Here is a 24,753-nt window from a genome sequence, read left to right as displayed (position 1 = left end):
TTAATTAACATTCTTATCATAAAAAAACAAATGTAATATGTTTAAGGAACAATAATGATTTTAATGTTCAACAACTTTAATCTCGTTATAAGAAATAACGTTAGAATTTAATGTTCTGAGTTTACATACTATAAAAAAATAAAACATGTTAGATAGAACATGTCACTATCTGAAGCTATAACTTATGCACATGTTGTAATAAATATATAAACATATCTTTTCTACTTTTGATTGTATTCTGAAAAGTCATCGTAATCGGCTATGAACTTAACGCTAAAAATATTTCGCGTTTGAGTGATACTTAGGGGGATGTTTATATGACCGACTAAGGAGTTTTTTGACGTATAAACACTTTTTAGCTTTTTCTCCAGAATGGGGTATATTTGAGGTATGTCAAAGTTTTACAATAATAACCCCTTTCAAGTGAAACTTGGTTTTAAAGGTATTACAGAAATAAAAAAAAATCAACTAACCAGAAAAGGGCGAAAATGGTAATATATTAGGGATTTGGCTCTAGAATAAAACAGGGAAGACTACAACAAATTAATAGGCATGTTTATTCTTCAATAAAAAAAACCGTAAGAATATCAAGAAACATTTTACTCAAGTCCTGAGAGAGCTGCCATCTACGTCAATGCCCGGTCCATTACAACATTATTGACAGGCGACTGATGGATTCTCTGATGCTTTATAACGCAAATAAATCTTTTGAATGTGTTTCCAAGCAATCTATTGAGCAGTATGTAAGTAATATGTCCTTTTCAGGTAAATTAGGTAAAAAACTAAACTATATCATATATGTTTATATATAAAATCATTTAAAATTAAGGACGTTTTAGGGAGACATGATAGTAGATTTTATACTCCACCGTCTTCCTCCACAGAATAATATACCTCTTTAACTTAAACTAAATTATCTGTATGTTTATCTTAAGTGGTGCTTTTCCTGGACATTCATAGAACTGTCTAGATATAAGTAACGTATCAGTTTAACCGTTTCCATTGAAGGTATAACTTGAAAATGTAAAGCAGCCAGAAGAACCTTATTAAACAGTATCAGTGTTTTGTTAGTGTGCATTTAATCGTAAAATTAAATTAACTGCTATTGTATTAAACTTTATCGAATACGCTTGGTAAATGTTACAATCTCAATGTTGTGGGTTGAATGATATAAGTCTACTGGGTTGGAGAAAATCATGTCACAATCCGTGAACTTCAAGGAGAGTTATGCTCTAAAACTACAAATTTTACTTAATACATTTTCTTATATGCGGAACGCACAATAATTACCGTAAGTGGATATAAAATATGTATTAAAACTGCATTCTCTGTATCGGTCTATTTGTCTGTCTATACGAACGATATCTCGAAAATAAACTGACCACTAGAGATTGAAATTTACATAAAGCTTCATTTGTATAAGGAACAGTGAGTTCAATGATGGATTTTTATAACCGTTAGCGAATATTTTAAAATTGATCTTATGGGAACTATGATGACAACAGGAAATACCGGAGTAAGTAGATTAAAAAAAAAAAACTCAAATACGAGCATGTGAGATTTTTAGTATGATTTATAATTTTACACGTGTTGCCTAACTACTTCATATACAACACAATCTTTTGGCGACTCGTATTATATAGCAAAAATAAAATTGTGATGACTTTTATTATTAATTCACTGCTATGAAACCAAATTTAATTAACAAAAAGTTTGATTTATTAGACGGTACGATGTGTTGAGAAACATTTCAACAGAAATACATCTCGTGTATATGTAGACAAAAAGTATATACATTATGAAAGAAAATAACTTTCAATAGTTTTACTAATGGTATTAAAATACATAGTGTGTATGTAATAACATAACATTAAAGTTCCTTATAACTATTTAACCAGTAATCGAAACAATCACAAGGTTTTTAAGTGTAATGGATCATAACTAAGACTTTGAACGTTATTCAGAAGTTTCGGTAATATTTAGTACATGAAATTCCTATACCCTTACTATAATTTGTATTCGATAAATATCTTTTTGCCCAATTTCTCTTAGTGAAATTGAGTAATAATAAAATAAATTATTAGAATCGTATATCGCAATACACAAGTTACATTACTATTTCTTAGATATTAGTAAATTCAAAGCGATATTATATGTATCTCAAAGGATATTTCACAGTTTATAACTAACTTGTAATGCACATTACTGGCTGATGTAAATCCCAGTTCCAAATATACCATCCCATGTAGATGATTTAGCAACGATACGAATAAAAGTAATTGGTTCTGCGTTCTGCGTTAACAAGCCACTTACAAGGAGGATAGAGAATTTATATCTCTTTGTGCGAGCATCGACGTGAGTATTTCCAAACTGCGAGTAAATGTAAACCAGCCATATGTGAGACTTCCATGATATTAAATATTGAGGTTTATTAGGCTTCAAGAGCTATTCTTTGTTTACTACCTTGATTTATGTTACACTCACCTAGTACCTTATATGTGACTGGACTCGCTCTGTAAGTTTCCAAAGAAACATTCGTACATTGATTGCATTTATAAATATTTTTATTTCAAGCTAAAATTCCAGCCTTCTTTTACTTTTAAAGCTATATTGCACGAAATAAAACAGCATATAAATATAGAATAATCTAAATTAATTTGGTTCCGCAAAAGAGTTATTTCATTAGAAATTGATATTAAGGTGTGTATCCAATTTGTTACTAAAACATTCAGTATCAAAACTAACAGAAACGAAGCAATATTTTGTTTTATAAAAATGTTAGTGGTGTCTGTAAAGCATGGGATCGAGGGGGTTTCTTCAATTACAGATTTGTTTTACGCTCTTAGCTACGCTGATTTAATAATCTACATCCTGTCACCCACATTTTAATCATTCTCCATTTGCTTTGTTATGGTAGAAAGCATGACACATCAGTCCCTAACAGAGAAAAATTAATGTCTGAATATAATTTTTGAGGTATCTACTACGATCTTACATGCAAGTTACATTCCCGAGTGTTCCATTTACCAAAGGAATGTAAATAGTGTGTACAACTGTAAAAAGAGAAAAGATAATTTTCATTTTATTACATTTCAATATGAGAGTTTTGGTTTGAAAGAGACAATAAACGTGAAATACAAATTGTAGAATGGATGTATGGGAGTGCAAACTGCAAACCTTTAACAAAACTGATGAGTCTAGCTCGAAGTTTGAGTCCGATCCATTTCAATTGTTTTGGGTACTTTAGATTATTGAATCTATCGTTTTGAGGAATGATGATATTGGCAAGTATCCAGATAATTTATTTGACTACTTCTTCATCAAAATCATTTATTATTTTACTGATGGGTATTTTTCATGTTTTTTCTCTCAAATATCTTTATGAATTCGTTAATTTTTGTTCTACAATTTCTTTGTTTATTCTTGTTAGGCTTTGATACATCTGTAACAGTTGTAAGATACAAAGAACAAATAGCAGAATATTCGCATGACATACACCATAATTACTTGATGCTAGAGAACCTCTTGTAAGATATTGCAAAAAAAGTTGCACTCTGCAAAAAGCAATGGGGGGGTGGGGGGGGGGGGGGAGTAATAGTCCTCCCCCTGATTAAATTAATGCTGAGGTATTTCCAAAAGGCTTTTATTTCATTTCTTTTTATAAAATTTCCATTAGGTGGTTTTCCCTTTTTTGCTAAAAAAAGCTAAAAAATTATAGGTGGTATCATCCCCTAAATGTTTTTTTTTGTTTTGGTAAACCCAAAACGCAAGCAATGTATTTTAAATTTTTCATGTATATCCAAAACTTCCAAATTTGTTCCCCTCAATTTGATTTTTGACTAAAAATACGCATTCTATGACCGAAAATTTTAAAAGGTCAAATAAATACTCTTTTAAGCCATAATATAAAACCATGAATTCGTAAAAATAGATTGAATTTTGCAATTCCGACAGGAATCGTAAATAAATTAATTAGAAAAAAATTTTATTTCAAGTTTCACGCAACTTTTTAAAAGGGAACTTTCTAAGGATTTGGTTTTAAATATTTTTTGGAATTAAGGCATAAAAGCATTTAAAATTAAAAACTCAAAACTTGAACACTAGTTTTTTTAAATTTGTCTCATTTAAGACGTTTTTACAAACCAAAAAAGTGTTATAAACATATTAAGCGTTCGGAGACATGGGGGAAAAAATAAATTTAGTTTCACGTTATTCAGTTCATTTGGGGTTATTGTTTTTTTCCTATTATCAATTTTTGGGGGGTATTAAACATTTAAATTTAGCTAAATTCTAAAATTTTTATGCATCATAAGAAATTTTAAAAAATTAAATGAATATTGTTCAATTTTCAAATTTCAAATTTATTAACAAATTACTTTTAGTTTAGGATTTTTGTAATTTATTTTGGAATTTTTTTTGGGATGTGTTACGTGCTTACGTTTTCCTTTATAAACATCGTAAAAACATGACTTTGGGGTTTATTCTTAGTGGAAAAAAAAAAACTATTCCTCAAAAACGGTTTTTTTGGGGATACTTAAAACACAAGTTATACAAAACGGGTAAAAACAATAAAAATTTGTTTTTATTGGGGAAAGTAAAGTATAAATATTTTTAAAAATAATTTTAAAAATAATGTAAAATCTTTGATGAAATATTTTTTTTTTTTAAAAAAAAATTTTTTTTTTTTTTATTAAAAAACACAAATTTACCTTTAAATTTTTAAATTTTCGTGGATTCAAAATATAGGTTTTGGATGGGGGGAAAGATTGTGATTATCCCATGAAAAAAATAAGGAAATAAACCCAATATGTCCCCCGAAAAGAAGGGGAAGAAGCTTAAAAGCCTCTTCTATCAAAACGGTATTAATTTTATGTTTAGGAGCAAAATCCTTTTTTTTTAAAACGCCTCAAACCCCAAAAAAATTCCCCAGAACTAATATTTTAATTACCGTTTAAATGAATATCGAATTTGTGGTTTATGATTGGTTTTGGAATCCATTTTAAGGGGGCCCCCAAAATTAATAAAATATCATTTTTGCCTGCCCCATGGGGGTTAAAGTAAGGTACAAAAACCTTTAGGGGGTGGGGGCTTTTGGGGATTAAAATAATTTTTTAAAAATACAAAAATATATTCATTTTATAAATTTCTGATGACGGTAACGGGAAAAATATTCCTTTAGGAATCTTTTTTTCAAATAATTTATAGATTGTTATTTGATTTTTTTCCATAAAGTTGGCCCGGTATAATTTGAAAAAAAAACTTTCAAAAAATTTTTTAAATCCACAAAATTTTATTTAAAATATTCCCTTTTTAATTTTATAAACCTTAAAATTATTGGGCCGGAAATTTTTTGAAAAAGTGTAAGGGGGTTTAATTACGATCCGGCCAGTGGGCCCGCCCCCCCGGGGTCCGCACCGGGAAAATAAAAAACGTAAATTGGGTAGCCCAGGGAAAAAGGGCAGAAAATTTTATTTTTTTTGGGGAAAATTGGATTTAATTCGCATTTAAAAATACAAAAAAAAAGGTAAATTTTTGACAATATTTTTATTTAATAGTTTTATTTTTTAGGACACAAAAGTTGGAAACTATTTTATTTATGTCTACTTTTGACAAATGTTGATTTTGTTAAAGTAAATTATTTTTTTAATCCTTGAAAAAAAGTAACAGTCGGAAAAGAAGAAACAGCGCGTATTCTAGTCAAAAAAAATAAACAATTATAAAACCTCAAACTTTAAAACGGGCAAAACCCAAAAAAACCCCAAACTAAATTTTCCCATCACCCCGGAATAAAATTTTAAAAGGGTTTTTAGTAATTCCCCTCCAATTTTTATTTTAAATTTTTATTCAAATTTTTCCCATTTTCAATAACAAATTTTAATTTAATTTAATTTTGACATTTTTTAAAAAAAATTTTTTCATTTTAAAATTTGTGAATTTTTTTTTTAATTAATTCCTTTTCTATTTAATTTAATATTTTTTATATAATAAATTTTACCGAGAAAAAACTTTCAGTAAAATTTTTAAAACCGACTTTAAGCCCATTTTTTTGTTTATTTCAGTATTTTAAAATATCAAAAACCGGAAAAAAAGAGAAAATTATTAATTTTTATAAATTTTCTTAATAGAAAAAAAATCCATCAAAGTTACTAACATATAATAATCCTGCTCCCCCTTAAAAGCTACAGCACAAGACCAAAGGGGGTTACATCACCTCGTTCCTTTTGGGGCTGGAAATTCATCGGCATCACCCTAAAAGGGCCCCGGGAAAAATTAAAAAAGTATTTTAATAGTTATCAAACATGATTTTAGTGTTTATACTTAAAACTTACAAAACCTCTGTCGCTTTTTGAAATCTTAATGTGCAAAATATTTACAAACCATCGAAATTATGCTGTGTTATCTTAAAACTTCAAAATGTATTAACAGATACATACATTACTTTACATTAGGTAGAATATTTTACTTCAGACTGAACATGAAATTTGAAACGGAAGAGTAAATTATTAATAAGTGCACCAAATACAAATTTCATAAATTATAATTTTAAAAATTTTTTTTAATGCCCACATTATTTTATTGTTAATACTGTTGCTTTGTTGATTGCGCGTAATTTTAAACGCTTTTTGGGAATTGCAGTGTTTTTTTGGTAGAAAATTTTGTTTTTAATTTTAAAAGATCAAAGAACAGAAATTAATGGTTGTTTCCTATCAAAACCAATGTATGTTTATCAAAATCTTACAAAAACACGATTTTTTGGGATATGCCATCGTTCAGTGATACAAAAAAATCTAAGACAGGTCTTAAAATCTTAAACAAGTTGGCTCCAAATATTTAGTTAGTGGTAGCAATAGAATCATTAAACCCATATTTTTAATTGAAATACAAGTTCAGAAATAAATTTTATTTGCTTGAGCGGGACTTTGTGATGGTTCATTTGTTTTTTATGACGTCAAAATGCGTATGGGTCTTTAGGATTGGGTATTAAATATTCCCAAGTTTCCAAACAAAATCAATTTCTGCAGTGGATGTTTTTTTTTTTTTAAAATTACAAAATTCCTTATTTTTAGGTAATAAGACGTTCATAAAATACGCACTTTTAAACCCAAATTATTTATTGTAAGATACATTTTAATTATTGAATCTAAATATTCGAAAACACGTAAAATAACTTTTAAAATAGCTTTTTAAAAGTTCTCATATTTACTAAAGTGGTGGGAGAAACGGTAAAAGCCCTTTGTTTATGTTAATAGCGGGGATGACCCTAGTATTTTTCCCCAGGATAATGCTTTTTTAGACTTATCTTTTAGCTTACATTAGGACTTCTTTTCCGCTCAACATTTTATTCTTGAATTTTCCCTTGAAAAACTTAAAGGTATTAAGATAAAAAAAATTCTATAATTAAAAACCAAAAATCAAAAAAAAGTTGTACAAATAGTTAGAACTTTTTATTCTAGGAATCCCCCTTTTAATACATGGGGTTAGGTTTTAAAACCCTACACTAAGTGGACACATTCCTATAATTGAAAATTATTTTGAAAAGAAAACAATACGGTGGAAAAAATTTGGGATTTTAATTATAATGGCGATATTTAATATTAAAAATATAGTTCAGGGTAAGAGTTAATCGATTAGTCAAATCCGGACCGTAAATAACCCGGGATTTGCATTAGAAAAAAACACCGTACCATCTGCTACGAAAAAAAACAAGAGTTCACCCACTCAGCTGATTTTTTTTAAAAGGATTAAGGACTTAAATAGAATAAAAAAAAACACAAACTGAGTTACAAAAACCTATTAAATTTTTTTTTAAATTCAAATAGTGTTTGATGTTATTTCTGTACACATGTTGTCCCAACAAAATACAATACAGTTTTTTAACATTGTTTTTGTTAATGTCTACAAAAAACCTTTTATGTATAAGGGGGATATATAACATTTTAAAATTTTTGTTTACTTAAATAGTGTATACTGGCCTTTTAAGGTTTTTTCGATAATCCGGATGGGGTCGGTCCCTATTAACCCGAATTATTGCGTTCTGCTTAATTTGAAGGTTCAAAATTTATTTTAGTGAGGATAATGTACTTTTATTTTTTTAATTTTTTTTTTTTTTTTTTTTTTGGATGAGCTTTAGAATAGGCAATCACTGTAGAACAGGAAAAACAATATATTTCTTTGTTTATTGTAAAGCGTAATTGAAAAAAAACCAACTGCCCAAAATTACACTTAAAATTTTCCCTGGAGCTTAATTTATTTATTAGAAAACAGAAAAAATTTCTAAGAATAATACAAAAATTTAATGGAGTGAAAATTTAATTTTTAAAAGTAGGTGATTTCGTTTCCGGTGGGGAAGACTTTTTGTGATTTTGTGAAAAGTTATTTTGGTATCCCATTATATGATAGTTTTTTATTTAAACCATATGTGAGGAAATAAACAAAAACAAAATAGTTTAAAGGGAAAAAGTAAGGGTCTGTATTGTAGTTCTAGCATACTCGGCCCCGGTTTAAAGAGGGCAGAATGAGCCTTTTTGGGAAATACTTTATGTAAACAAATATTTATTAAATTAAGGGAGGCTATTGTTGTTTAAAATCAATTAATGTGTGTGTGTTTTTTTTTGGTTTACAAACATTTCTTTTATGGTCATCTTAAGTGAATTTTGTAAATTTTTGAGGGGGAACAAGTTTGAAATTTTTTCCATTTTTTTTACTAACACAGCCATTTATTCCTACCGTTTTAAAAATATAAAAACATTATTATTCCCGGGCAAAATTTTTTTTATACAAGCTTAAAATTAAATAGGTATATTTCCTCTTTTTTTGGGAAAATCGGAAAAAACGACAAGCTTTTTTGTATTTTCTAATAGATTCAAACCTTAATCTATGAAGATATGATCCCCAATTTCTCAAAATTTTCTTCGATATAAAATAGTAATATAGGCTAAGACAAATACAAAGGAATTTTTGGGAAAAAGATTTTGAGCTAAAAGGGCCTTTAGCCCCCAAAAAAAAATATTCATACATTTTAGTTAATTTTCCTAATGTTTTTTATTTTTATCAGAAAATAAAAGAAAAACTAAATTTGCATTTTTTAAAAAGAGTATTTTTAAAAAATTAATTGGAAAGCGTCAATTTGGATGCCCCTTTAAAAGATAAAATTTAAAAGGAGTAACCATCCAAACAGATTTTAACTTGAAATTAAATTCCTTTGGGGACCATATGTTTAAGGAACTCAAAATTTTTTCATTTAAAAAACAACAATCAAGTAACAGAAGGTGAGATTATTAAAAAAGGTTAAATTTTTAATTTCTTTTTTACTTGTAATACATTGTCTTTGTATTTTTTAGAAAACCGTCCCCTGTTACATATGTTGTATTTTAAAGGAACATAAAATTTCTTTCATTTTTCCTTTTTTCCCAATATGATGTTTTACAAGTTTAAATATAAGGGGGAATTCTTCCTTCTGTACTTTACTTTTCCAAAAAGACTTATAAAAAAGAAAAAGAATGGCGGAAAAACTATTATAAAACAAAAATATAACCAATAATTACTTTTTTTTGGTATTTTTAATCTTTATATGAATTTTTTTTTATTTTAATTATAAACCCTAATATAAAATTGTTCGTAGTTTCAATTTTCATAAATGAAGGTTTTCTTTTTTTTTTCTTTATTTCCGGAAACTCTACTTCCCCGAAAATTTTAAGGCTGTCCTCATCCCAAAAAAGGTTTTTTTTCACTTCCGGAATGGGCTAGTTAAATCGTTTGAAATGACAAACAAAAAACCCGTTGGGGCTTCCATTTTTTGCCTTTTAAAAGAAAAATTGCCATATTTTAGTATTTTAATCTTTAATATTCCCTCTTCTCCTTGTTTCCTGTTTCAATTTTTACAGCCCTTGTCTGCCCTTGGAAAAATCAAACCAAACCCAAAAACCCCCTGATAAAATTCTCAAAGATTGCCAATAGAGGTATTTATTTCTAAGACCACATTCCTAAATTAAAATTTAAAAAAAAATTTCATTTCAATCCAAAAGGAAACATACAAAAGGAAATTTTCAAATTCTGACTTTTTTATGCTTTGAAGGACAAAATGCGAACAAAAATTTTTAAACCTTTTTGATTTTTCCTAGCCTTTGTGACCCCCCCTTTCCTCGCAAATTAAGTAAATTATGGTTTTCTTCAGTTAACTAAGTTGCCTTCTTTTCTGGACGATAATTGAATGAAGAAGGGGGGTTAAAATCGAATGGGAGGCTTGTTTTAATCTCTTCCAAATTTTTTGTTTTTGGGTCCCCCCTTTTTTCCCTTTAATTGACACCAATTTAGATCCAAATTTTTTTATTCATATACCGAGACAAATATATAACAATTTCTAACTTATGAATAAAATTTTATTTGCGTTTCCCAAGAATTTGGGGAAATTGAATCTTGTTTTTTTGGGCGAGCAACATGGGGTTTAAGTAATGGGTTCAAAATTAAAAAACCGGTTAATGGTACCACAAAAGATTCTTTAATTGTATTGGCAATTGTTTTTTTCAGAAACCCAATTTCCCAATCCAAATAAGAAACCTTTTACAATTAAGAAACACTTTTTAAAAAAATTTTCTCAAAATTTTAAATGCAATTGTTTTACAGGGTAAATTTCCAAAATTAAAATGTTTAACATTTGGGATTCTGCCAAAACCCGTCAAAAATGTTGGTTTTGACCTTTGTTGCCCCAAAAATACTGAACAAAGTAAAAAGATTACTGTTGAGCGTTGGCAACTTCACCCCCAAAAAAAATGTATAGATTTATTTTTAATCTTGGGTGTTTTTTAAAAAGCTTTCTTTAATGCAACCTCCAAAATCGTTTAATTAAAATTTTTTCTATTGCCTTTTATTTAACTCACTTCTAAATTTAAAAAAGGTATTTTATAAGGAGGATTTAAAAATTGTTTTTTAAAAAATTTTAGAGAAAACTATTTTTTATTTTATAACCCGTTTAAGATAGGGACTAAAAACAAGGCATATTTTAGTATTGAATGATACCCGCAAAAATTTAATATCTGTAAATTTAAAACTCTGTAAAGATTCACTAATATATTTTTGGTTATAAACATTGTCGGGGGGGTGCTATATACATGCTTTTCACGGAAATAGTGTACTGGTGGGAAATAATAAAAAAAAAAAAATGAAAAAAGTTACTTGACAAAGTGGTTAAAATGTCTGTAACCTTTTATAATTCTAAAAGGGATAATTAAGGTCACTGAAGGATCCAATTCAAACTCTTTCCATTAGAATATTATTTTGGAAATTCCAAACAAATTATTTTTAAATTTGCTTATTAAAGCAATATGATATAGTCGTAACTTAAAATGGCCTAGTTTTGGTTGATATTAAATTATTAAAACCCCTTTAATAAATTTTTAATTAAACCTGATTTTTTTACAAAATTATTAAAGTGATATATAAAATATTTTTTAGATAGGCTTTATCCAAAAATACTGTCACTTGAAAAAATAAATTATAAACTAAAATTTCAAAGCTTAAAATTTGTTCGTGAGTGTTATCACCACTCCTATCAAAATATCACCATTTTAAAACTTTTAGTTTTTGTTGTCTGTCTGCCTGAATTTCAACGAGAAATTTTAAAAAAAATTTTAATCAATGAGTACAAAAAATATGACATTTTACATGAGGGATTAAAAATTTTAGGTTTTTAAAAGTTGAACAAACAATGAATTCTGTCGTATGCCCCCCTTTTTTTTTTAAAAATCTAACTTAAACTTTTTTAAGAAAGGGTTCCTATGTTAATGGGATGTTACCAAAAACTTTATAAAAAAAAAAAAAAAAAATTTTTTATATGAAGACCTTGTATAAAAAAAAATAAATTTTTATATATAATTTATTACACAAATTAGGGTACAATGTACTTAAACTAAACCAAAAATTTTCGAAAACTACAAAATTTTTTTTTAAAAATATTTTTAAAATTTTTTTACCCAAAAAAATTTTTTTGTCAGAGAGAAGATGAAATTAATGAGGATTCCTGCAGTAATGAGTACATTTTTCCAATTTTTATGTTACAGGTCAATAAGATTAGAAAAAAATTAAAAAAGTAATTACCTAGCTTTGTCCTTATAATATTGTTTGACTTTACTTTATGAACACGTAAGAACTAGAGCCAGGCTTTAACATCTATTTATTAAAAAAAGTTTAGTTAAAAAAAATTTTATTTTAAATAGTAAACTAATTTAATTAGAGAATTTTTATGTCTTGCATAGGTTCCACTTTTTTGATTAGCTGGGCACATCCAACACGTAAAAAAACAATAAAAAGCCTAAAATCTTAATTTTACGGACATATTAAGTATGAAAAATTTATATTTTACTAACGTTACTTGGAGGATTAAGTGTCACAATACGTAAAATGTATACTTTGTATTTATTATAATTTTATAGTAAAATTTTCTTTTATTAAAACAATCTAAATTTTTGTCTTATTTGTCATAGAAAGTGGGGCTTGGCAATAATTCACTTTTAATTTAATTAAAACCCTTTTACAATTGCAGCGAAACCTACTTCAAGTAATAAATATATATATTTATATATATATAATATATATATAAATATATTTTTGTAAAAATTCTACTTAAATAATTAAAGTCTTCTTTAGATAATAAGACAATTATTTTATTTTAAAAAAATACATCTTTTATTAAAAAATTACTCAAACTTTATGGTTTTAAATATAAACTCTTAATTTTTTTTAAAAAACTGGTTACCACCCTTCAAAATACCTTGGTTCTTGTCTTTAAAACGGTGTTCGCGTAGAAATTTGTTAAATTGCAAGAAATTAGTAACAAATTTAAAATTTGTATTGTTTGAGTGTTCATTAAACCGACTCGTTAGTGAAAATTTCAAAGTGAAAAGGATTCAAATGAAATCTATTACATTTTTTTACGGTACATTTTTTTTTAAACTAAGCAAAAAATTTGTAAAACCACTAAAAATTTTAATTTTTTTTTATTTTTATGATAAACGTTTTAAAATATTTAAAAAACTGAATTAAATACGTTCTTTACCAAACTGATTCCCTTAATTTTTATTTTACTGTGAAAGTTTTTTTATGTATTTTTACTGACTTTATTAATATACATTAAATCCAAAAATGTTTATCACATTGTTAAAAATTTTTTACAACTCGGGAAAAAAATTTTGGAAATACTCCATCTTATCATTCAAAAAAGTTTTCTGAAAAAAAAAAAGTAAAACAAATTTCGTGTGCAATAAAAACAAGATACGATTTCCGTGAAAAAACGAAAAGGGTGTGGGTCCGCAAGTAAGTAAATAAATCTGCAGAAATTGGAGTTGTTGCGCAAATTTTTACAAATGCCCCCCCGTCACCTAGAAAATTTATAAATTCCCTGGTGTCCCTTGGGCCAACAAGACATCAGCGTAAAGATTAAAACGATATTTGCTGTCTGCTAAAAATTTTCCAACCTTGTGTTTTTTTACCTTAAAAGCATTTTTGTTAATTAATTATTTATTTAGGTTGTTTTCAGACTTTTTGTTTTAATATTACCTGAAAAATTTATAAAATATTAGGGTATTACGTGGGTTCATTATGTAAAATAACAGCAACGTTTTATTTTTAAATGTTTTAGTTTTTACCGTTTGGTGTTATTCAATCGTAATCAAAAAATTGGTTCAAGGCAAAAATTTTAGTAATACCTATTGTGATATACTTCCGTGTAGTTTATTTTTGTGCCTCGTTGCGTTTTTTTCTCGTCCCGAAAGAACGATGAGGAATGAAAAGTGCAATAATGTACGAAAAATATTCAGTAATGATAAATACCTATAAAATGTTTAATTACAACCACACTCCAAAATTTTCAAAATTTGCGAAAATTTATTCAGAAGTTTTAATTAAAAATAAGTTTTCTTTTTTTACTATGGTAATTATGAAAAAATATGCATAAAAAGGGGGTAAAGGTTACTTGTTGGAAAAATAACAAACATGTGAGGGGATAAAAAGGTTATTATATTGACATTATAGTGAACTGCGGTTGTTGAAAAATTAATTATTCATGACATCAAAAAGCAATGTGGTATTTTGGTTTTTACTTTACTTTGCAAACTCCCCGCTACACATTATTTTGATTATTTAAAAAATTTCAGAAGCAAAAGCAAAAACCGAAGAGTTTATGCACCGAATGGGTTTGACAAAAACCCCCGTAGTACCCGGTCTATTCTTGTGTGAAAGGTGAAAGCATTGGAGCCAGTTTCAGTAAGAAAGATCGATAGAAACCAATAAGTTATATCTGAAGGATTTTGTTTTATTTATTTTCCCTATAACAGGATAAACGCGTAAGATTAGCCATTATATTTCAAACCCTTTGTAAATTTCTTTGAGAGAAAGCACTCAGAAAGAGAACAAAATACTTTATAAACATTTGTTCTGTGTATACAATTGGCTATTTTTTTTTTTTAAACTTTCATCTTTTCCATTCAAATGTTTCATAAACTTTAAAAACCCCCTTTTTTTTTGTTTATTGCTCAAAATTTTTTCTGTTAACCAATTTTAGCTTAATTTGTTTTTTTTAGTAAGAGGGAAATGCGGGGCCCCAATGAAAATTTTTTGAAGGGATAATTTTTTTAAATTTATTTTTAGTTTAACTTTTGCCCCATTTTTTAATTTTTGTTTTTTCTCAAAAATTTTAATTCAATCAAAATTTGGGCCATTTTAGCCAACTTTGGGTTACTTATAAAAAAAAAATTTTTTTAAAAAAAAAATTAATTTTAAAATTTTTTTTACAAAAAAAAAAATTTTTTTTCCAAATTAAAAAAAACCTTTTTTTTAATTTTTTTTGAAAAAGTCAAAATGTGTTTAAAATTTATATCTTTTAAAATTTTTCAAAAATTGGTTAAAATGGGAGATAAAAAACTCATCGGTCTCTTATTTTGGTGAAAAAAGGGTATACATTTTAATTTTAATAAATTTAATTGTTTTTTAAGGCATTTTTTCCCTTATATAACAAAAAAATAAAAAAAAAAATTTAAAAAACTAGTCCTTAAAAAAAGAGCCTCTAATCTATAATATTTCCGGTTCCATAGTAGCTTTTTATTGTTCCCCTGCTTAAGAAATTAAACATATTTGGCCCGAGAAAAATGATTCTCAAAAAAATGCGCTTCCAATCTAAATTAATTTTTGTTGCTTTAAAACGTGTGCATTCTTACCCCCATCTATCTTCATAAAAAATGGTTAGGGATATTTTTTTTCCTTTTTTAAAACAATACTTCCGTCCATTTTACCTAATTCAGGTTAAGGTTTTTTTTTTGTTCCACAGTAGCGTTTGCATCTTTGTCCCGTTTAAGAATGTATACTCAAACATCGGTCAGAAAAGAAATTTCCCGCTATTGTCATCGTGCCAGTCACAGTATTTCCGGTCAGTGTAACTGTTTGTTGAGGCCATGGTAAAGTTGTGTATCAAATTTCACCTTTCGATGACATTGAAAAATTCTTTAAATAGGTCTTTAGGAGTAGCACCCCAATTCTTACGGGGTCTTAAAAACTTTTTTTTTAGACTAATATTTTTTACAGCGGAATTTTTAACAAAATATATGTTCTTTATAGGTTCAAAATTCTGTTGTATAAAAGGGATTGATCTTATGGAAAAAAAGTATAGTTTTTTATTTTAGTTACGAGGAAATTGTGTGTCAAATATCATTTTTTTAGGGGAAAACCAGAAAATGGAAAACAAAAAATATAGGCGTTTCCCGGGTTTGAACCTTTTACAAGTCCTTTGGGATTTCTTTCTTTATATTTCTTTCAACCCCCCTTTAAATCCCTATGGTAGTTGGACATGTGAAAATACTTTAAAGTTTTTTACCAAACCCTGAAGATACGTGTAACAAATAGCAACTTTTTTGAGATACGGAAACTTGGGGGAGTTAAAATTTAAGGGTGTAGGGCTTTGCCCCTTTATTATAAGTCATCATATTTCAATTTTAAAAATAAAAACTGCAAGTTGGTTAAAAATTAAAATATCTTTTTTACTGAATAAAACAAAAAAAGTACAACCCCTTTACCTAAAATATCTTTTTCTACTTTTTTCTTAACTTATTTCCTGGATACTCTGGAAAAACACACAATAAGAAAATGAAAATTTCTGTACGAGGTAAAGCTTTCGAAAAGACTTGGTAGAATGGAGATTAAATGTAAGTCGTTTTTTTTGTTTGAGATTAATGTTTGAGGTTTTTTTCCCCAGAAGGATTTTTTCTATTTATAAAGGATTTTCTACAGGGGTTTTTTTTTAAAATTCTAAAATAGAAACCCATTTTAATGGGACAAATTTTTTTCCCCAAAAGGGTGTTATTTTTTAAACATGTGGGTGCCAAAAAATTTTTCCCAAATGATTTTTATTCACTTTTAAATTTTTTGTATTCCAAAGATAAAATTGTGTGCAAAGTACTTTTGAAAAAATATTTATTTTAAAGCAAAATTTAGAAAGGAAATTTGTTATAATTGTCTTTTGAAAGTTTTTTATCACTTACTTCCCGGGAAAAGTATAAACTCTTTTTAAAAATGAAACAGCTTTAAAGGGAAAAATTACAGTTTTTCCCTCTATTTTTGCATTACAAATTTTGGGGGTCAGCATTTTATTATATTTATCGGTTACTTTTTCATACTAAACAGCAAACACGGGAGTGTGCCAGGGGTTAAAGCATTCCATGGCTTTTGGCCACACTGAAAAAAATTTAAAACCCCGATTTCAAGAATACGGGAGATGAAAACACTCTTTGGGGACCCCTGGGGGTATGTGATTTTTCATGAAATTCTCGATTTTTTTTTTTTTCCCCAAAAACCAAATTAAACCCCTTGCAGCCCTCAAAGAAAAACCCGGGTTCTACTATAAATCGTTTGAACAAAATGTTTTCGCTAAATTAAACCTTCATAAATTTTGACAGCCCCCCAAAAAAAAATTTCCTTTCATAAACTTTAACTGAAAAACCTCCCGAACCCTCTTGCCTACTTTGGGAAAACCCCCAAATTTTTTGGAAGGATAAGGATTAAATTTCCTTTTTAAAATTTATCCAAAAAATTTTAAAAAGTGTAAGTTTTTTAAATATTTTATAATATATTGGTTTAATTAATTTTGGGGGGAAAAAATTCCAAAAAATATTAGGGGAAATTAAGCTACTCATTCAAACGTTTTTAAACCCAAATTTTCCCTAAAAAAAAATTTTAATTTTTTGTGAAAAAATTTCTTTCCAATTTTTAAAAGGAAACCTGTTTTTCTAAATACCTTTTGAATACTTTTAAACAGAATTTGTTTAGGGGTTTACATTTCCCCTTTTTTTTAATTTTAAAATTAAACTCGGGGTTTTGTTAAATCTTTTGAAATTTTTCAGGTTTTTTAAAAATTAAAACCAAAAAGGGCTTTAAACCTAGGTAAAGTACTTTTTTAAAAATTTAACTTGAATTTTTTTTTTTTTTGTTAAAAAAACCTTGATACAAAACCCTTTTAAAACAAGGGATAAAATTTTTTAAATCTTTTTTAATTAACTTTTTATTTTAAAAATTTAAAATTTTTTTTCACCTTAGATAATAATTGAAACCCCCAAAAAACGCCCCTTTTTAAAATGTCTAAAAAGAAAATTTTTACTAATACCTCGAAAAAGGGGAAACCCCAAAATATAGTCACCCTTACTTTTTTTAAATTTTTTTTTGAAAAAAAAGCTGATTTAAAAAACATGAATTATATCCATAAAATTTTAAATTTTAAAACAGTTTTTTAGCCCAAATAACTCACCAATAAATTTTAAATATTTCAACAAATAAAATTCCCACTGCAGGGGTTTGGTTGGTGGATTAAATTTTTCCCATTTTTTGGGAAATTTAAAAGCAGTGTGCGTTTTTTTTACAGAATTTTTCCCTTAAATATAATTTGGGAAAACCTTTAGCCAAGACTAAGAAATCTTAAAGGGTGCATAGCAAATTTTGGGGTTTTAAAATCTCTTTCTTGAGGGGGGAAAAACCCCTTTTCCCTTTTTAAATAAAAGCCCACAATTTCTTTTAAATTACAATATTGAACAGAAAATAAATGAAATTAAATTGTGTTTTCTGATACAAACTTTAATCTTCCACGCTCCTTAAGCCGAGCAAATTTAAAATAACCCTTTTCTCGTTCTTTTTTTATTTAAAAAAAAAATGAAAAAAGTGTTATAATATATTTACATGTGTTATTTAAAAGGGGTTTTTTTTTAAAAGGGAAAAGTTTTTTTGTTTCAAATTTTTTAACTTATTAAAACACATGTTTTTAACCAATAGATTACAATTAAAAAACGTATGGGAGGGGTACTTTTTACACTTTGGTTAGGGCAGTTTGTAAAAACAATTTTTTAAAACTAAAAAATCGCTTTTAAAAAATTTAAATTTTGGCTTTTTTTACTGACAGCGTAAGGTTATTTGGGTTTTTTTTCATAAACCTTGGGGTGACCTTATCAATGCTATAAAAATGTGTTTTTTTAGCTTCTTTTGGGAAATTTCATAGTCCACAACTAGAATATCCCCGTGTAAGTTTTTAAGTTGTGCGGTTTTCTTGAATTTACCGTATCTCCCTGTCTAATAAATTTTTCATTACCTTTTTAAAAAAACCTTCGGGTTTTGCCAGGGCCCTGCTTTAGGGCCCTTTCGTCATGATTTGTGCTTATCTTTTGAACCTTTTTTAAAGACTTGTAAAACAGGGTGGGCATACCCCAAAAGGTTTAGGTTTCCCTCCTTTTTTGCACCTTCTTTTTTTAAATTTTTTTGCGCGTTTTATTGCCTTTTAAAACCAACAATTCAGGAAAAAAACCCTCTAAAAACTAATCCCAGGGGGGTTTCCCTCAATTTTATAGTAGGCGTTTTAAAAAAGCAAGGGCCCAAGCGCAAACCCGATATTTTTATTGTACTTAAAAGTAAATATTATCGTACCTTGCAATTTTACAGTTTAAAAAAGATATATATTAATAATGTCCCAAAAAAAATAGTATAAAAATGGCCCTTTTTCAATTTTGAAGGGAAGAATTATTTTTTAATTTTTTTTTTTAAAAATTTAGGGTTAAACTAAAATTACATGGTTGAGGGAAATTCGATTGGTCCCATCCCCATGTTTTTTAAGCATCCTAATCTTTAACGGGGTTTGAAGAATATTTTTAGATTTTTTAAATTTTTCCTTAAAAGGAATTTTTGTAAATTAACATAGAAGATTAAATTTCAATTTAAACTCCCTTAAAACACAAAATAAAACTTAAAAAATATTTTAAATTGATGAATGTAGGCCCCTAATTTTTTTTGGAATTTGTTAAAATTTCTGATTTCGGGAAATTTGGTAGCTCATTAAATTGGGCACGAAAAAAAGGGTGCACAGATTTTAAAAATTTTTTGGAAACCCAAAAAACAATCCCTTTGCAGACACATCCTAAAGTTTAATTATTTTTATACAAGGGGGCTCGCTAGTGTTTCATTTACTCCCAGCAAAAAGTTCCGTGGTTTTGCCGTCAGATATTTCCCCTGTGTGCAGTGTTTTCCCGTTTAGACTTCTGTGTTCTTTCTCGTTGTTTCCAGGACAATTGAATGGGCCTTTAAACATGCCCAAAAGCAGTTATTCTTTAAATGCTACTGTACCTTTTCCAAAAACAATATTAAAGAACCTCTGTTTTTTCCCAATTCATTTAAAAATGAATGGGTTCTTGATTTAGTATATTTCGTTGTTGGGTTTTTTTTTGGGGATTTTTAAATTAAATAAAAAAAAAATGAGTTCAATATAAAACTGAAAAAGTGCTTAAGTGTAATAAACACTTGAAAAGTAAAAAATATGGTTGGTTTTGCCATTTGTCTATTTCGTGAGCCGGGGGGTCAGTTTGGACAATTTTATTTTTTCTATTAATTTTTTTTCCCCCCTCGGCCACTCTTGCATTTGGTGGGGGGGGTTTACTCCGTCAGAGTATTGATTTTTTGCCTGGTTTTAGGTCAGCTGGTTGCCCCTTTACTAAATTTAAACCCCCACCAGCTGTTCACCGGACCGGCCCGGCCCTCTGGCTACTGTTCGGAAAGGGCTCAGACACGTTTTGGAGAAGCTTACTGTGTTCTGGCTGTTTCCTGTTCTTTCCCCTTTTTTTCCCCGGGGGTGGCTTAAATTTACCGACTTTCGGCGGTAATTTCCCTTTTTACTCTCTTAACTTATTTAGTTTTTGGGGGTTTTTTCCCCGACAAAAAATTTTTTTGTAGATTTGTTAAAAGTAATTTTATAATTTTAAAATTTTTTTTGTAAATTGTGTTCCCCCGTTTTACGTTTCGTGGCGCAAAATGGGTTTGTTCCTGTCTTTCCCTTAAAACCCTACGTGCTAAATTTTGTTTTAATTTTTATTTTTAAATATGCTAGTTTAGGTTTTTTTTTTTTTTGCTCTTTGTGCTTTCTAAACTATCCTTCGGCGACGGAAATTTTTTTATTTTCCCTGTACCAAAAACCCTTTTTTTTATTTTTTGGGGAAAACGAGACGGTACAGACTTTTTTCAAAAATTTTTTTTACCTTTGTGTTTTGTGTTGCGTGCAAATTTGGGGTTGCAACAACCCTGGGTTTCCAAAATTTTTTTAAATGGGGTGGGGGGGGGGGGGGGTGGGGGGGGGGGGGGGTGGGGGGGGGGGGGGGTGGGGGGGGGGGGGGGTGGGGGGGGGGGGGGGTGGGGGGGGGGGGGGGTGGTTTTCATTTCTACTTCCGGATTCCAAACAAACTAAAATCTGTTGTAAAGAAAATACATGAGTTTAATTATTTGTTAATTATTTTGGCGGGAATTATAGGAATCAGAACCCCTTTAAACTTCTAAAACGGTCATAATTCTCACCATTATAATCTAACTTTTTAAGTAACTCATAAAGTAACATAATAGATAGTATTAATATTGAGAGGAAATTAAAAGAATTTAATTTTCTTTGAATATCTGCACGGATGTGTAATTGAAAACCCAGTTAATAGTTTATAATTATTAATACACTATTTTAAAGGCCAATTGGAAGTACGACCTATTGGCATTTAAATGCAAAAGTGTCACAAACAAAAACAAACACTCAAAAGTGTCAAGTATTTTAAAGAAAAGTCATATGGGGCAGTACCTATACTGTCGATAGTAGTTTTTGAAGTTTGAAGATTTCTTACGTACGGTTAAACCCAACTTCCATCTCAACCGTTCGTTTTACGTTTCCGTTGATTGGTATAAAATCAAATGTGTAGGTCTATAAGGAGATTTATGAAATATTCTTGTAATTTACTACTCCCAAGATTAACAAAGGAAAATTCTTCTTACCAATGTATTATGTAAAAAGTAAAAGACAAACATTAATTTTAGAGTGAGCCTAATTTTTTAATCTCTGTGGGGTAAATGTTACATATTAATAAGATTTGGGTTAATTTGAGCTGTACTTTATATTATAATATTATAGGAGTGCCTTACTCATTATAGAAATACAATTAATAATTATTTTAAGAAACAAACCAAAAAATTTCACAAATGATTACAATAAATTTTATTTACCTTTAACTCTATGATCCATAAAGTAATTTTAGATATTAAGCCTACACTCAAATTATATAGATGGTTGGTTAGTTATAAAACAGCTCTTTTCCAAATTAACTTAATGAATAAATATTTAAATCTATAAAGGGTATGTTTTTATATAAAATAAATTTTCAATAATTATTGTATCCTTCTAAGACTACAAACTAAAATATTTCAGAAAAAAGGGATTTTACATGCATATTTAATTTTTTCAATTCCTATTAGTTTTATATATTAATCACCAGTGATTCTGAGCAAATTAATTCCTATCAAGTAAATTTTTAAGTAGAATTAAATTGTTTTATCCCGTAAAAAAAATCCAGACAAAAAAAAAATTTTTTTAAATATTTTTTTTTTAAGTTGTTTTCGTTTTTATTTTTTTTTTTTTTTTTTTTTTTTTTTACCCCCCCCCTCCTTAGAAAAAAACTTTAAAGTGGCACTCTAGAAATCACAAAATGTAATTTTTCTGTTTTTCAATTTGAATTAATATTCCTATGAAAATCCCCTTTTAAACGGTAATATACTTAACTACACTAAATATGAAAAACGTTACTGGTATAGAAAACTGTTTATTAAGTGTGTTATTTAGGCTAAAATATTAAATTAGTTCTGTTTCCACTGGGGATTATATATTTTGTTACCTAACCAGAACACTTCATAATTTATCTGAAAGTTTATTCTGAAAATAGTTGGCTGATCCAGATTCACTAAAGATAACTTTTGAAAGAAAATTCGCAAAAATCCAAATGAACTTTCAATAATATAAATTATGGTCGCGGCTTCCAACAATATCAACTGTTGTTTACCCTCAGAACACTAACATTTAATTTATTTCTGAAGGTGTTTATCTCATTTAATGATGGATATTTGTTTTAAAATAAAGTAATGGAACAGATGGACTTCAAGCAAGAAGAAATATGGTCAAAGCAATGGAACTCCTGTGATTGCAAACGGTTGTTCGAGGCTGAAAGCTCGTACCCGACATAATCAAGAGAATATCAGTGAAAAGGAAATTAGAGGAACATATACATACAGTTTATTAGGGCCCAGGGCAACCCCACATATAGTGCAGGAGGAAACTAGATCAGTTAGATTACTATTTTATTTTAGAATTTGTTGATACCCCAAAATATGTTTTACTTGACGAAAGACTTTTTTAATATTTAAAAACACATTACATTAAAAGAAAAAGAAGTCGTAACCAAATTCTTTTCTACAGGTTAATGGGGGCCTATATCTAGTTCCTATCATGGAGATTCTCCTTTTTAACTTAACTATTTTATTTTTTATCTTTATTGACAGGAGCTAGATCAAGTCAAATCTAAAACCAAAACCAAAAAGTATCACCCTTCTTAATTTTAACTTATGTAATATAACTAACAACTTGTGGTTAAAATGGGATTCGGAGTGACTTTAAGAAATAAATTAAATTTACTTACTTAATTGTAGGTTCAATATGTTACTTGGTATATTACAGCAGATAAAAACCTATGAACCGTAGACTGTAGATATGAAGAATTCTCTATCACTCTAGAACTTCTCTACTACAAACCTGACCCTATTCCGTACTCTAGGCATTTTATAACGTATCTTAAACCTGTCAGTACAATTCCAACATTATGTTATTTATATCTTTTAATACTGTGTTTCATAAGATAAAAGGTTTCGAGTCATTATTTACAATTACAATTGGGATGGAACAATTCAATTATATCCCGGAAAGGGGACAATGTTGTCACTTTGCTATCTTCTTTTGTCTAACTTAGCTGCTGCGCTTGATTTTAAGAACAATTCATTCTCGAGATTGTTTTTCTTCACTACGGTATTCAATTCCAGTACAATGCTAGTTTATGATGTAAAGAACCTAATAGTTCAATCCAAGATACGAATAAAGACAATGCTTTGCAACTTAGAAACATAAAAAGCATTAATATACAAGTACATTTATAGATTTTAAGCAGTATAATTTATGAAACACATACTGCAATAATTGTAAAAGTATAATTTTTTAAAATACTATTGTTATATGTTAATTATTATATAATATATAACATATAAAATAAAGAAGTTTCACAATTATTAGAGTGTTTTATTTATAAACTATAAATTTGATTCCAATATGAAGAAGCTGGTAGAAAGTATAATTTAAAATTACTATTTAATCAGATCTGTATACTCAAATCTGTATATTTCTGTGAATTAAAGAATTAATAGGAGAATCAAACATGTTGAAACAAGTTTATAGAATGTGTGGAAAAATTGCCATAGTAGGAAGAATAAGTTTGGAATGCAAAAATGTAATGTGAGATACGAGCAATAAATTCCTTCCCTTCGTGAAAATTAATTAATTAAACTTGTTTTTGCATTATTGCATATAAAAATTTAGAAATATCTCCAAAATCGAATTAAACATTCTATTAGTTATTTAAGTAAAAGATTATTTCAAACTTTTCTGTTATATAATCCGTCTGAGCGTTACTTAAGATCTCAATATTCCATAATGGGGACTAGACATTGGTGTTTCATTGAATGGAGAGTTTTTACTTGTTCTTCTTACACTAATATACCACAAGTTGCAGCTTCCGGAAGACACACTTTTTTAATTTTAAAAATGTTAATCTCGATATTAAAAATGGATTTAGAAAATTTAATTATTAAATTAACCTTATTTTGTACCTGAAGATGGAATCAATGATTCCGAAATGTACATCGTGTAAGAAAAATAAAAAGTTTAAAAGTGTTAAAAGTTTATTCATATCATGTTATTTATTTAGAACTTTAATTTTCTCAAATTAATAAAAACGTCACTTACTTATGATATAAATAATGCATGTATTTTTATAAACACAATTAAAACAAGTCGTTTCTAATTCACTATATTTAGGTTATTTATCGTAATCGGCAATGAGTTAAACAATACAAAATATTTCTAAACTCAAATTCCATTGCATTACCTTAACGTCTCTTATAGAATTATAAAAAGACATACAACTTTGACTTTTCCATCTTTGATATATAGAAAACACACATTTACGAAGACTTTGAAAATTTCAATGAATCAAATTAAGATATTGCGTATTTTCCGAGTTTTCTCAAAGTTGCGATTTCTGACATTGGCACCTTTCAAAGACCAGGTAATTTTTATTAAGAGATTTCCATTGCAAGGTATAGTGAAAAGTAAGCAAC

Source organism: Homalodisca vitripennis, chromosome 8 (assembly GCF_021130785.1).
Source record: "Homalodisca vitripennis isolate AUS2020 chromosome 8, UT_GWSS_2.1, whole genome shotgun sequence".
Taxonomy (NCBI): Eukaryota; Metazoa; Arthropoda; class Insecta; order Hemiptera; family Cicadellidae; genus Homalodisca; species Homalodisca vitripennis.
This window is presented reverse-complemented; position numbering follows the sequence as displayed.